This window comes from Xenopus laevis, chromosome 1S, assembly GCF_017654675.1.
Source record: "Xenopus laevis strain J_2021 chromosome 1S, Xenopus_laevis_v10.1, whole genome shotgun sequence".
NCBI lineage: Eukaryota > Metazoa > Chordata > Amphibia > Anura > Pipidae > Xenopus > Xenopus laevis.
The window spans coordinates 45,437,701-45,450,967 of record NC_054372.1 but is presented as its reverse complement, the minus strand read 5'-3'; the positions used below and the strand labels follow the sequence as shown (position 1 = coordinate 45,450,967).

Below are 13,267 nucleotides of genomic sequence, written 5' to 3'. Positions count from 1 at the left end.
GATAACTGATATTTCCGTAATTTGGAGCTTCATACCTTAAATCTACTAGAAAGTCAAGCAAACAAAGTAATTCCAATAGGCTGGTTCTGTTTTCAATAAGGATTAATTATATCTTAGTTTGGATCAAATACAAGTTACTGTTTTATTACTACAGAGAAAAAGGAAATCATAATTAAAAATTCAGATTAATTGGATAAAATGGAGTTTCTGGAGATTGCTTTTCTATAATTCAAAGTTTTCCGAATACTGGGTTTCTGAATAATGGATCCTATACCTGTACTATGTTTATGCATCATACAAGAATATATATTAAAAAAAAACAAAAACAAAACTAACATACACAATATAAAACCAGCAATAAAAAATGGATAACCAGTTCAAAAGATGTACAGAGTAGGGATTTCTCCGACACACACCAACCCGCCAGCCAACCTTCCAGCAGCGCCCAACTTCCAGGTTCCTTTTATAGACCCGCTCTGCCCCGCTGATGACGTCACAAAAGGGGCGGGGTGAGCAGGCGCAGCGTCTATAAAAGATGAACCCGGAAAATTGGAAGCCGGCATTTGACGGATGGCGGACGGGGAGAGCAGGAGAAGAGCTCAACCTGCACCCACCCGCAGAAAAGAGTGCAAGGTCAGACCGAACCTGCCCAACCCGCAGGTATCGGGCCGGCCCGCACATAACTAGTACAGAGACTAGAGACATAAGTATTTCTAAATGCATAAGACATAGAAGTGCAAAAGTAGGAGGATGCAAAAGTCACTGGTTAATGCCATGCCTGAGAAAGCAATGTAAGAGAAAAGATGATTATGATAGAAAACGATCATATTAACAAAACATTTTATGGGCCAATGTGTTAGATGAACAAAAAAGGTTAAATGATTAACAAAAAGGCTGTAGGTAGACGAAAAAAACACACATATTAAAAAAATAAATACTCCTACATGTCTAGTTTGTTTCAATTAAAAATCCCATACTATCATAGAACACAAATTTAAAACCAATGACTTCTATAAATAACTCCAGGGAAGGTTTCCTTCTTGAAAAATTACCTGCTCTTTCCGAAGCAAGCTAATGTGAACTTGGAAAGGGCAATTAAATTGTCAGAATTAACAAATTTGTTTTTAACAAGAAGATAGCCAGAAGTATAGTCGAGGGGCTTGTATTGATCGTCAGAACAGACAACATTTGTCTTCAGGTATTTACACTGCCACCTTCCCATTAGAGGCAGCTTTAGACTCCATCAATCCATGCAGAAGACGGTTTGGACTTTCTATCTGAATGCAGTCTTAAAGTAATTAAAATCAGCGCTATGATCTTAAAATATTTTATTGTTGGCAAAAATATCTGAAATTGAACTATCATTGCAAACTATATAATTCCATTAACAGCCAGAATTTTGCCTATATCAGAAAATTGTCTTAATTAACTTTACATTTAATTACATACACCATTTACAATCCCCAGAATGCCTTGGAACCAAGCAAGGCATGCTTTTTAACCTCATAGCCTGTTAAGTTAAAGGAAATTTCACACAAATTGAAAATTGTTTGTCTTGCAAATCAAGATTTTTGTGACGTGTAATTATTCTCCCTTTTTTTTTTTTAAATCTTTTTCCTGCCCAAAACACTTGGGAGCTCAGGGGTGCCGAGATCAACTATAGAAGAACTATATCACTAGACTTACACAAGAATTTTTGAACTGGAAAATCCATCATCATCATCACTCTTGGGAAAAAAATTTACACCAGAGATAATAAATGTGAGAAATTAACTCAAGCCCAAAAAAAAAAAAAACAAACATAATTTCTCAAACATGAGATGAATCAAGAAAAAAACCTATACATTTTTTAATTTTCTTAAATAAAACTTTGCTCAAGCGATAACTCCATAACTTAATACTTTACCTTTTTTGGCTTGAGGCAGAAGTTTTTTTTCAACAAAAATGGTGTTTTAAACAAAAAGTAAAAGCTACTTACAAATTTCTTTACTGGGCCATTTATGATGTACACGTTCAATTTTAGTGACAATCAGGCTATTGCAACAATTAGAATAATTTTTAAAAGAAAATTGACATTAAAATAGAATATAAAGCTGGTTCCCAGAATCTTGGTCCCATGAGAAAAGTGTTAAATGGATATAAACATTCCTAAAGATATTATATTACAGGTATATCCAGAAAACTGTCATTTAGAAACAGACTATAAGATAAAAAATGATTTCCCTTTTCTGTTTAATAATAAAAAGCATATTGTACTTGATGGTAACCAAGCTGCATTAATCCATATTGGCGGGAAAACAATCCTATAGGGTTTATTTAGAGTGTTATTTATCAAAATCCCAATTTATCTGATTTTTTTAAATAAAAAAGTCTGGACAAACTAGAATCCACGATTTGACCTTATTTATTATTAAAAAAGCAAGATTTAATCGGATCGGGGGAAAACTCAATAAAATCAGGTTTTTTTGGGGCTTTTTCCCTGAAAAGCCCGATTTCATCAGATTTTTGCCCGAAAAGCCAGAAGTAGTCGGGCTATTTCCAGTGAAGACCACAGAAACCTCCGAATAGGATAGGGACCTCTCCCATTGACTTATATACAACCTTGGCAGGTCTGTGATGGCGGATTTTTCGGATTCTGACTTTTTCCATCCTCGGGGTATAATACATATCGAAAAATGTGAGGGTTTTTTTCACCAAAAATTCGGATTTTATAATAAAAAAACCTCACATTTTTCGAGTTTTTAGCAATTGGACTTTAATAAATAACCTCCTTAATGTTGTTTTTAGCAGAACTAAGGTTTGGTGATTCAAATTATGGAAAGATCCTAAACTTGTAAAACTTGTAATTACTATCTAAAACACCTATTTAAAATTGTATAGCAATATGTTTAGTTGCAAAAGGAAATATATTTTATTTTACTTCCCTTTGTACAGCAAAAACTAACAATACTACACCACACCAACTTCTTATTTAACACTGCATACACAGGTAAAAGCAACATGCAAAATTCTCCTAGCCAAGTGAAAAGTACCAATGACCCATTGTGTTCCCTTCTTTCTCTAGTCTGTTATCATCCCTACTTTTGTTGTAGAAACTAATCTAATCTTTTGAAGGGTTGATAATGTAACAAAAGGATTTTACGACATCACATCTACGGCACTTATTGGGTGAGAATGATGTACAAATTTGAATGTGCTTCAGGAAGACTGCAGACAGAAACTGGATACATCACTTTGTAAACTCTCATCAGGCAAAAATATGTTTACGTTTGTGATATTGTGGGTGCAAAAACCAGATAGACAATATCAACATACTTGTGATTTACTGCACAATAGGACATCAACATCATCATTTAATCATGTACTTATCCGAGTGACTATCGTTTATAAAAGTTTAATATAATAAAAATAACAAGCAAGAATAAGCATTTATATCAAATGTAAGGAGCCCAATGTAAATTTTACATTCGTTCTAGAAATCAATATTTCCATATTCACTTTAAGATCAGGTCATGGGTATTTTCATAGGTTGGATTAAATCATACACTCCCCATCACTAAGTGATCAAGATGTACTAAGTACCCCAAATTCAATGAAAAAATGAACAATAAAAAGCAAAGGGAAAGATAAATGGGTCCCTTGGGCAAGGGAAGAAGAATAAGAGGAAACAATAATAGCCCCATCAAACTCTCCATGGAAACAACATATGGATATATGCAAGAAGTGATTTACCACTGGGAATTCTAAAGAAGTTTTCTAAGGAAAGGAAACTTCTGCACAAAGAGCGAAAAGACTCTAGGTTAATGGATACTCTCCTTGGAGGAGTCATAAAATACTGCAGTTGCACACTGTAATATAAATGATGGCATTGCAAAGTGAAGAAAACACACACAACAGCAAATCTATATTCATTCAGTGGGTGCAATCCAATATCTGAATGATAAAAATTAACAAACTCTACAAACCTCTACATATGTTGGTAGCCATTATATCTTTGACAAAAACAATTACAGTAGAACCTCAATTTTACATCCCCTGATTTTAAGTTTCCCTCATTTTACATTGTTGTTTTGTGGTCCCACCTATATAGTATGCATAATACATTTCCCTGATTTTACATTTTCCTGGATTTTACACCATTTTTTTCTGGTTCCCTGAAAAACTTAAAATGAGGTATAAATGCTGTATAAGAACACTCAGTCCCTTAATGCCCATCATTAAAGGGGAACTCCGGCTCCCAAACCAAAATTTGATAAAGAGGCCCACATAACATAGAAACCCCTAATATACCCACCACAGTTACCTATTTCTATATGTATGAATAAATGCCATTTTCTATGCTGAAATCCAGCTGGTTAACCATTCTTCTCTTTCTGCACCATTTTGAACTACATAATCCACAATGCATTGCATTGTGATGTTCTGTTCCTTATTGAAATCACATGTGCAGGGAATTGTGGGGTTTGGAGGATGCAGGCTGAGGACAGATGTCTGCTGATACAACGTGACAATTTTCAGCCAGCTCAGCAAAGTAGTCAGACAGATCAGCAGGAGAGCAGGGGGCTAGGCTTAGGGGACTGTTCCAAACCATTAAAAATCATGAAAAGTCTGCATATTTCTAATTTATGTATATTGCAAAGTTGCTTGAAATTGTGTCACGGCTTTCTGAAACAATAATGGTATTGTAACAATGCATTGTACAGGTGTGGCAGGCCATTTCAATATACAGGTATGGTATCTTTTAGCCAGAATTCCCAAGACTTTTTTTTCTGGATCAGGGGTCTTTCCTTAGTTTAGATCTCCATACCTTAAGTCTACTACAAAATAATGTAAACATAAATTAAACCCAATAGGATTTTTTTTGCCTCCAATAGGGATTAATGATACCTTAGCTGGGATCAAGTGGAAGGAAATATTTTATTATTACAGAGAAAAAGGAAATCATTTTAAAAAATTTAAAATTTAACAAAAGCTAGTTGGCATGACAGGAGTCCACTACGTTCTCCTCCCATCTCCTCCACATTCAATCCAATGCAGATTTGGGCATAAGATCAAAATCTTGTAGAAGCAAAATAAGTAAGTTTTGCCCAATAATGATATATGATTCCAAAGATGATCCTAGCTCCTAGTTTTCACACCTTGGTTTCCTCCATGCAGCATGATAATATGCTGTCCTCTTACGGTCTGTCTGTAGAAAACATAACTTCTCACAGTGGTTTTTTTCTTTTTCTTTTTTTCTTACATATATTGAATTTTAAAGGAATTGTTCATTGTAAAAATAAAAACTAGGGGTATATATAGGCTGTGCAAAATAAAAAATGTTTAATATAGCTAGCCAAAAATGTAATCTATAAAGGCTGGAGTGACTTTATGTGTAACATAATAGCCAGAACACTACTTCCTGCTTTGCAGCTCTCTTGGTTTCCACGGATTGATTACCAGGCAGTAACCAATCAGTGACTTGAGGGGGGCACGTGGGTCATAACTGTTTGCTTTTGAATCTGAGCAAGATGCTAAGAATCAATTCAAACTCACTGAACAGATATGTCCCACGTGGCTCCCCTTAAAGTTGCTGACTAACTCTGAGTTAGAGATCTGAAAAGCAGAAAGTGGTTTTCTGTTAGACATCCAGTCACTCCAGCCGTTATTGAGTGCATTTGTGGCTAACTATCTATATAAGAAACATTTTTTATTTTGCACAGGCCATCTATTTACCCAGTTTTTATTTTTACACTGAACTGTTCCTTTAAGCAGCTCATATTCTATTCTATAAGTAATTAATGAAACCTGGAGCTCTGGCCAAATGGCATGTTTTTTTAAGACTAGTAACAACCATGAAAGCAGAAGGTCGTTTTGTGAACGTCACCACTGATGATTAAAGTACTACTCTGTTGCCCTATTATAGGTTAAGAGTCTGCCCTTCAACAGTGTAACACGAAACGCGTAAGGCTATACATGTGACATAATAAATATTTTAACTTATATTTACTGCCTGGTGGAAGATTGCCTTTTTTTCTACAAAATTCTGGTTTATGCCCTTCAACAGTACTTGGACATGGACAGACATGTGCACAGCAGATGCTTTCAAATACTCCAGTCCAGATGTCCATACACAAATATACAGCGACTAGGCATTATGGCTGTACTGGTTTATACAGATAGCTTTTTCAAGACATCCACCTGGATGAAACATTACTTGCCAGCTTGAAGCACATTCTGCTGGCAACAGCAAATAAAACTCACTGAACCACTGCCTTCTGCTAGAAAACATTGTAAATAATAAAGGAATTGTCATGAAATGTATTAAAAATTCCAAATTTAAAAACCGTGCATGAAAAAAAATTTCAAATTTATCAGACAATTCCTAGCGAAATCCGAAACTTCTAAAAGTCCGAATTAAAAATGAATAAGATCATCGCCGCTCCCACTGAATTCTATCGGACTGGACAACTTTTACCTGCCAAATTTTTGCATTAGAGTTTTTCATGGTTTTTACACTTACGAAATCTCAACATTTTAGAGTTTTTATGTGAGATATAGGAAAATCACAAATATTTAGTGGTTAGTAAAAAAAAAATTGAAATCCGATTGTTAGTAAATGGGCCCCATAGGGTGGCATTCGTAGGAATGCAAGGAATGCAAATTTGTCACTGGTTTTAAAGGAGAATTCAATCCTTAACTAAAAAAAACCCTACCCCCTTCCTTACATAGACCCCCCTCCTCCCCCAGCTTAGCTGCTAACTTGGGGAAATGCCCCTAACTTTTTACTTACTCCTCGGTGCAGATTCAGGGATCGCAGTTCGCGGCAGCCATCTTCCGAGTCTTCGGTAATCTGAGACGGAGACCAGTGAAGCGGCGCATGCGCAGTTGGAGCAATTTCCCGATTCACGACAACTGCGCATGCCCCGAAATAGACGGAAATTGCCGAAGCACCAGAAGAAGACACGAAGACCTGGAAGATGGCTGCTGTGAACTGCGATTCCTGAATCTGCACAGAGAGGTAAGTAAAAAATTAGGGGCATTTCCCCGGGGTAGCAGCTAGGCTGGGGGAGGAAGATTTTTTTTAAAGTACTAAAAGTTTTGTTAGAGATATTGTCAATGACACTTTCACTGTATTGCCCAAAGACAAGCTTCTCCAGAAATTCCCATTCCTGGCGAATGACTATCTGCTACTGAACCAAATTGTCCACTATGCCACGAAAGTGTTGAGGCGTCTTTCCACGACAGATAAAGATAACCCAGTAAATCTACTGTGGCCCAGATGTAACACAATCAGAACCATCTCCCAGATTTACCGCTTTATTAGGACTGCTCTGTCGACTGAAGCACAGGACAGATCTTTACTCAGATGGACTTCTGTGATCCCACAAACAGAGGCCTCCCAAATACTTCAGTATCATGCAAAAACAATGCAAGCAATTTCTGTTAGCAAGTATCAAGAAATGGCTTTACAGGTATTGCATGGCTCTTATCTTACTCCTCTTAGGCGGCATCGCATGGGTACTCTAAATTCGGATAATTGTCTGAGATGTCATCAACCCCGGGCTGACCTTGTGCACTGTCTTTGGCTCTGCCCTATCATTCAGCAATTATGGGGGGAAGTTCAGATATACTGGAAGTCTCTGACTCAACGAGTTAACGTTTTTACGCTAACATGGGCAATTTTTGGGATACCTCCTCCACACCTGAAGCTTTCGCGCTCTGAAAGGCAGCTGGCAGAAAGGTTAATGGCTGCAACTCGGAAAACCATATTGCACCATTGGCTTTCTCCATCTGCACCCCCCCTATCTCTGGTCAAACAAAAGCTACACCATATATTTCACATGGATTGGGTGGAATCCACTACAAACAAAGAACAATTTACTGATAAATTTTTTTCGACATGGATGAGTTACATTCAATCACTCCCAATTCATACTAGACATTTAACGATATATGCATTTAGATACACTACGTGGTATGATACGGAACTATTACTCGATGATACTAATGTCCAAGACACAGACCGGTATGTTCAAGATCTCCTACGCTCTCAGGACCAACCGCCACGAACGCCCCCCAGGAGCCACCACATAAATCAGATATTAAGAACAAGGTATTCTTAATTATTTTTCTTTTCCCTTTCAATGATATGTATGAGGAAAATGCTGTTGTGTATTGTACGTTTGAAATGTTTTTTCTTTTCGTAATTCCAAATTCCTTTGTGTTTGTTTATTTGATTTGTTATAAAATTTCAATAAAGACATATTTAAAAAAAAAAAAAAAAGTACTAAAAGTTAAAGAAAATAAAAAATGTAGATATACAAAGCCAATAAAATTAATGAACATTTTAGTCCAAGACATATGCATCCTACCGCCATGTTCTCTGCTGTGCTTCAACACAGATTTGAACACTCATCAGTACAAGCAAGCAGAATACGGTCGGAACATGCGTTTTAAGGCCATCAAATTGCATCTCTAATTACTTGCCAAATCCACGAAAAAAATACCTGTACTTAAGTGCCCTGTGTATAAATTTGCAACACTTTTAAACATCTTCTGTAAAACCTTAACAGAAAAATATTCTTACATGGAGTGGAGAAATTTCCTCCTCAAAGGGTAATGGGGATTATTAAACCGCAAAAAGAAAAAAATATTCCCGTTTTAAACAAACACACCGAAAACATTATTTATTTTTGGGGGAGGATGTACAGTTAATACATATCAGGAGATTTCCGGTGGATGTACCTTTTTTTTTTTTGCAACTTAATGTGCAGTTTTTTTTATATCTATCTACAAAAATGTTCAGGCATATGGAAAGCTATCTGATATAAATAATGACTAACAACACTGAACCAAGGCAGTAATATTTTACTTTCTGAGCAGATAGTACTTCAACACTCCCTGAGACAGATTCCCTGCAGAAAATGTAGTATCAGGTATATGTTTTCCACAGTATTCCTATACATATCATGGAATCTGAAATGACACTAAGGAAGATATAGAATTCATCTTTCAAGCAAGAGAGATCCTTGTCAAAAGTGAGTGACATAGTGTATACCATGAAAGTAAATATTTCAGCCTTGCCTGCACAATGACATTCAATTTACCCTCTAGTCTAAGAAATCTTGAAAAAAAATTACATTATAGATATAAATAATTTGGGGATTTTTAGAACACACTTGAAAATAAACTTGCATACTTGTTTCTTATTCTTCAATAGACATTGTTCTGTAATTATAAAACTTGGGAAAAACCACACAATTAGGTATGTAGAACCAGAGAGGTTTGCCATATAATCCAAGGGATCATGGGGAAATTGCTTTTTTCAAAATGCTTAAGTTAAGAGCTCTCTTCAAGTTGAATTCTGCTTTAATTTGCTTCTAAAAGAGCAAATATGTTTAAAAAAAATGAAGTCTACTAAAATCTAACATGAAACAATTCCCAAGTACTCTAAGTTTTGTACTCTTTCCTGTTGCACTGCAAGTTGGAGTTATGTCAACCCCCCAGCAGTTGATGATATGCAAAAAGAGGGAAAGCTGGTCAGCTTACTTTAATTTAATATTATCAGGGGTGGCAACAGGGCATGCCACTGCCCTTATAATAAGCTCCAACCATCTATAGAGGTAGCTAATAGGGATTACAGGTTAAAAATATTACGATCGTTTTAGCAGCAAACTTGGGGGGGGGAATTAACAAAAGTGGAGTAAAGTTTTAAGTAATTAGTTAAAATATCAAGTGCTACATATGTCTCAGAGCTTACAACAATTGCTGTACATTTTTGGTCATAACATTTGCTATAATCATTAATGTGTAACTTAGAAGATGGAGATCAACTCATGAAATTACTTTACTCCAACAAAACAAAAGCTACCATTCATTTGCCCATGAATTTGCCATTTAATGATTTCGAAGAATAAATAAATTACCTGTTTAAACTAGTCTCATACAAAGAATAATTCTCACCAGGCATCAAAATATCCACATTATTTTGTTATACCATTTTATGGATCCCAGTTGGATCCTGCGTTGCAACTAATGTGCATTTGCTTTAAGAACAACAGCCCCATGATAAAATCTGCTGTGAAATATCCACATTTCTAGACTTTAGAAAGAAAACATGTATAGCCGTTAAAGTCAAGAGCTGTCTCACCATTAAAAGAAATATTTCCTATGCAGTGCATAAGTGGGCAAAACTATACTCTGGGGCCTGATCTAGAACTACTAACATTTTGACCAGCCCTCAGTGACTCCCAGCAAATCAGTAAACCTGTACAGAATTAGATTTCACATACTTTATGGCACCGTCTGCTGTTGGTGTTACAAAAACCTATCTAACAGACAGTTAAAAACAACTGTGCCCCCAGAACAAATTCAGGTAAGGGGCCCCAAAGCCAACTATATTTTACAGCAAAATGATGCATGTTTTCTTACTGCAAAGACTCCTTGGTTTACATTAGAGGCAGCTGCTTGTCAGCAAGGAAAACTCCATATTTACCAGACCATTGTATAGCGAGGAAAGCTTCAGAAATAAAAAAACACTGTCAGCACTTGAACAGTATCAGTACAAAGTTAGAAACACTATTGTGTCAGCCAATGAAAGCACATCAAGATGTATGTGAAGATTCTCATTTATCCAGTTCATGATATAAGTATCTAGTAGAATTACTTTAAGGCAACTGCACTTTTAGAGTGGCTTCTTCAGTTCAATAGAAGTGGTAGGGAATTCCCCAGCATTTAAAGGGGAAGGAAACCTAGTTGGCGCAAAAACCCTCCCCCCCCTCCCGTGTGTTGCCCACCCTCCCTCCTCCCCCCTGGCCTACCCGTCCCACTGGGCAAGTGCCCCTAACTTGTTACTTACCCTTCTGCGCAGGTCCAGTCCAGGGAGTTCACAAACGACATCTTCTTCCACGCGATCTTCTTCCTGCTTTGAACGGAGCATTACGATCTACTGCGCATGCGCCAAAAGTACATCGTGACTTTTGGAGCATGCGCAGTAGATCCGTACCGGCGAAATGCTCCTACTGCGCATGCGCCAAAACGCCGTTCAAAGCAGGAAGAAGATCGTGTGGAAGAAGATGTCGTCTGTGAACTCCCTGGACTGGACCTGCGCAGAAGGGTAAGTAACAAGTAAGCGGCATTTGCCTAGCGGGACGGGTAGGCCAGGGGGGAGGAGGGAGGGTGGGCAACACACGGGAGGGGGGAGGGTTTTTGCGCCAACTAGGTTTCCTTCCCATTTAAACCCTTGTGGGTAGTAAAGTCACAGACGTCTGATCACAATGGTTCCATTGAACTTCAGTAAGGTGTTGGCTGAAACTTAATGGTGCCATGATTTTCATTGGGAAAGGTATTAATCTTTCAATGTACATGACTGTAAGTGTAAATTGTTTTGAAGCCGCCGGGGTAAGTAAAAAAAAAAAGCTATTGTATGTTTTATGTTGATGACAAGCGATGTCGCAGGCCCCCTCCTCTGTTCATGGATGACTTTCCACTTTGGCATAAATGGTTTCTTTTACGCCTCTTTCAAACCATCTGTACTCTCTATCCAAAATGTGCACATTGCTGTCCCAAACGAGTGTTCCTTTTCCTTGAGATGTAGATAGACTGCCAAGTCTAGTCCTAAGGAGTTAGCCCTTCTATGTTGGGCCATTCTCTTACAAAGAGTTGTTGTTTTGCCTCACCAATGTATAGATTGAAGAGTAATGTGGTCTATGCTGTGCAGTGTAGTGAAGAGGGCTCCAACGAGTACCATTGGACTGTATCAGACTTTCACATACCTTACTGAAGTTCAATTGAACCATTATGATTGCATGTCTGTGACGTTAATACCCTCAAGGGTTTAAATGCCAGGGAATTCCCTACCACTTCAGATGAACTGAAAAAGCCATTCAGATGAGTGGCGAAAAAACTGGGGGTTATTTTATTTAAGTCTGAATGCCAAAAACCTGAAAAAATTGTGTTTTTTTACTATAAAATTAGAATTTTTAGTGGAAAAAAACCCTCAAATTGTTCTGTATTTATTATACCCCGAGGATAAAAAAAGTCCAAATCCGAAAATTTCATCTCAGAACTGCAGAGGTTGCATATAAGTCAATGGGAGAAGTCCCAAAGATATCTTGATCTGTGCTGGGTTTTATGCAATAATAAAAGATTAGTGGTTTTGGCCAAAAATTACAGTTTTCGAGGGGAAAATCTTAAAGATTCGTACAATTCGTTTTTTTCACGATTTTTCCAGAAAATGTATCCATAAATAAGGGGAAAAAACTCATGCGGATTTGGTCGGAGTATTTTTCAGAAAATAATTAGATATATTTGGACTTTGATAAATGGGCCTCTCAATGTCCAGTTGCCTTTGACTTAATGCTCCTAGATACTTAAAGCACATCAAGATGTTTTCCATAGCTGTCCATATTTTTAGGTTGCTCCCAGAGCACCAAGCATGTTTTAAAACTTTTTATCCAAACAACTAAAGGCTTAGCATCCTTTAGTAATTTGAATCACAACAATTTAAAAGCAACTACCTATTACAGTTTATGGTCAAGGACCAAGTCATACTGTTAAAAGCACTGTTTCTATGCAGCAATGCAATTCATAGCTGAATCTATCATTACTGCCGCATATAAATAAGGGGTTTTCTATTTTAAAATTACAGAAATGTCAACTCGCTGGACACTTATAACATATTAATGCTGCATGGCTGATGAGAAATAAATGTGCACACTTCATGGTTACATCAAATCTGAAGCATAACTAATGATTTGTAAAAAAAACAGTTCATTCCTCCTATTTGGCCAAGACAGTTCCATCTTCATTATTTTTCATTTTTATTCCAAAAGCCCCCCCCTCTGTACTACAGTCAAGTACCCCAAAAAGGGAGGGGCTTTTTAGAAAGGCGGTGGAATTTCAGGTGGATCAGGGGTGTGTCTGGGTGTAGTTAGGGAGGACCAAGTGCCAACCATTTAGGCTGTGGCCCACAAAATGCCTCTTCCTTTCCAGTGCTGTCCAACTCATTCCATAAAATTGGCCAGATAGCAGACATACTAAACATATGTGGACTAGGTTATATCAAGAAACTGATTTCATAAACAGTAGTCTATAAAGTCTGTAGGCAGACATGGGACTGTAAAAATATGGAGGGCCACAAACAGCCTACAGGTCTCCTGTGCATCAAACATTTATTTTGTAATTGCAAGTATATGGATTTAGTTTACAGGTATCCAGATTTGACATGTGACATATGTAAGTTAGACTTACCCGGCAAAATTGTACTCTACATTATATACCTCCC

At 37.1% G+C, this 13,267-nt stretch overlaps 1 protein-coding gene across 1 annotated transcript in view; it reads right to left on the bottom strand.

Annotated features, from left to right (window-relative positions):
* Positions 1-13,267, bottom strand: part of LOC108704343 (lipopolysaccharide-responsive and beige-like anchor protein) — a 369,752-nt gene that overhangs the window by 186,992 nt on the left and 169,493 nt on the right. The window lies entirely within an intron of this gene.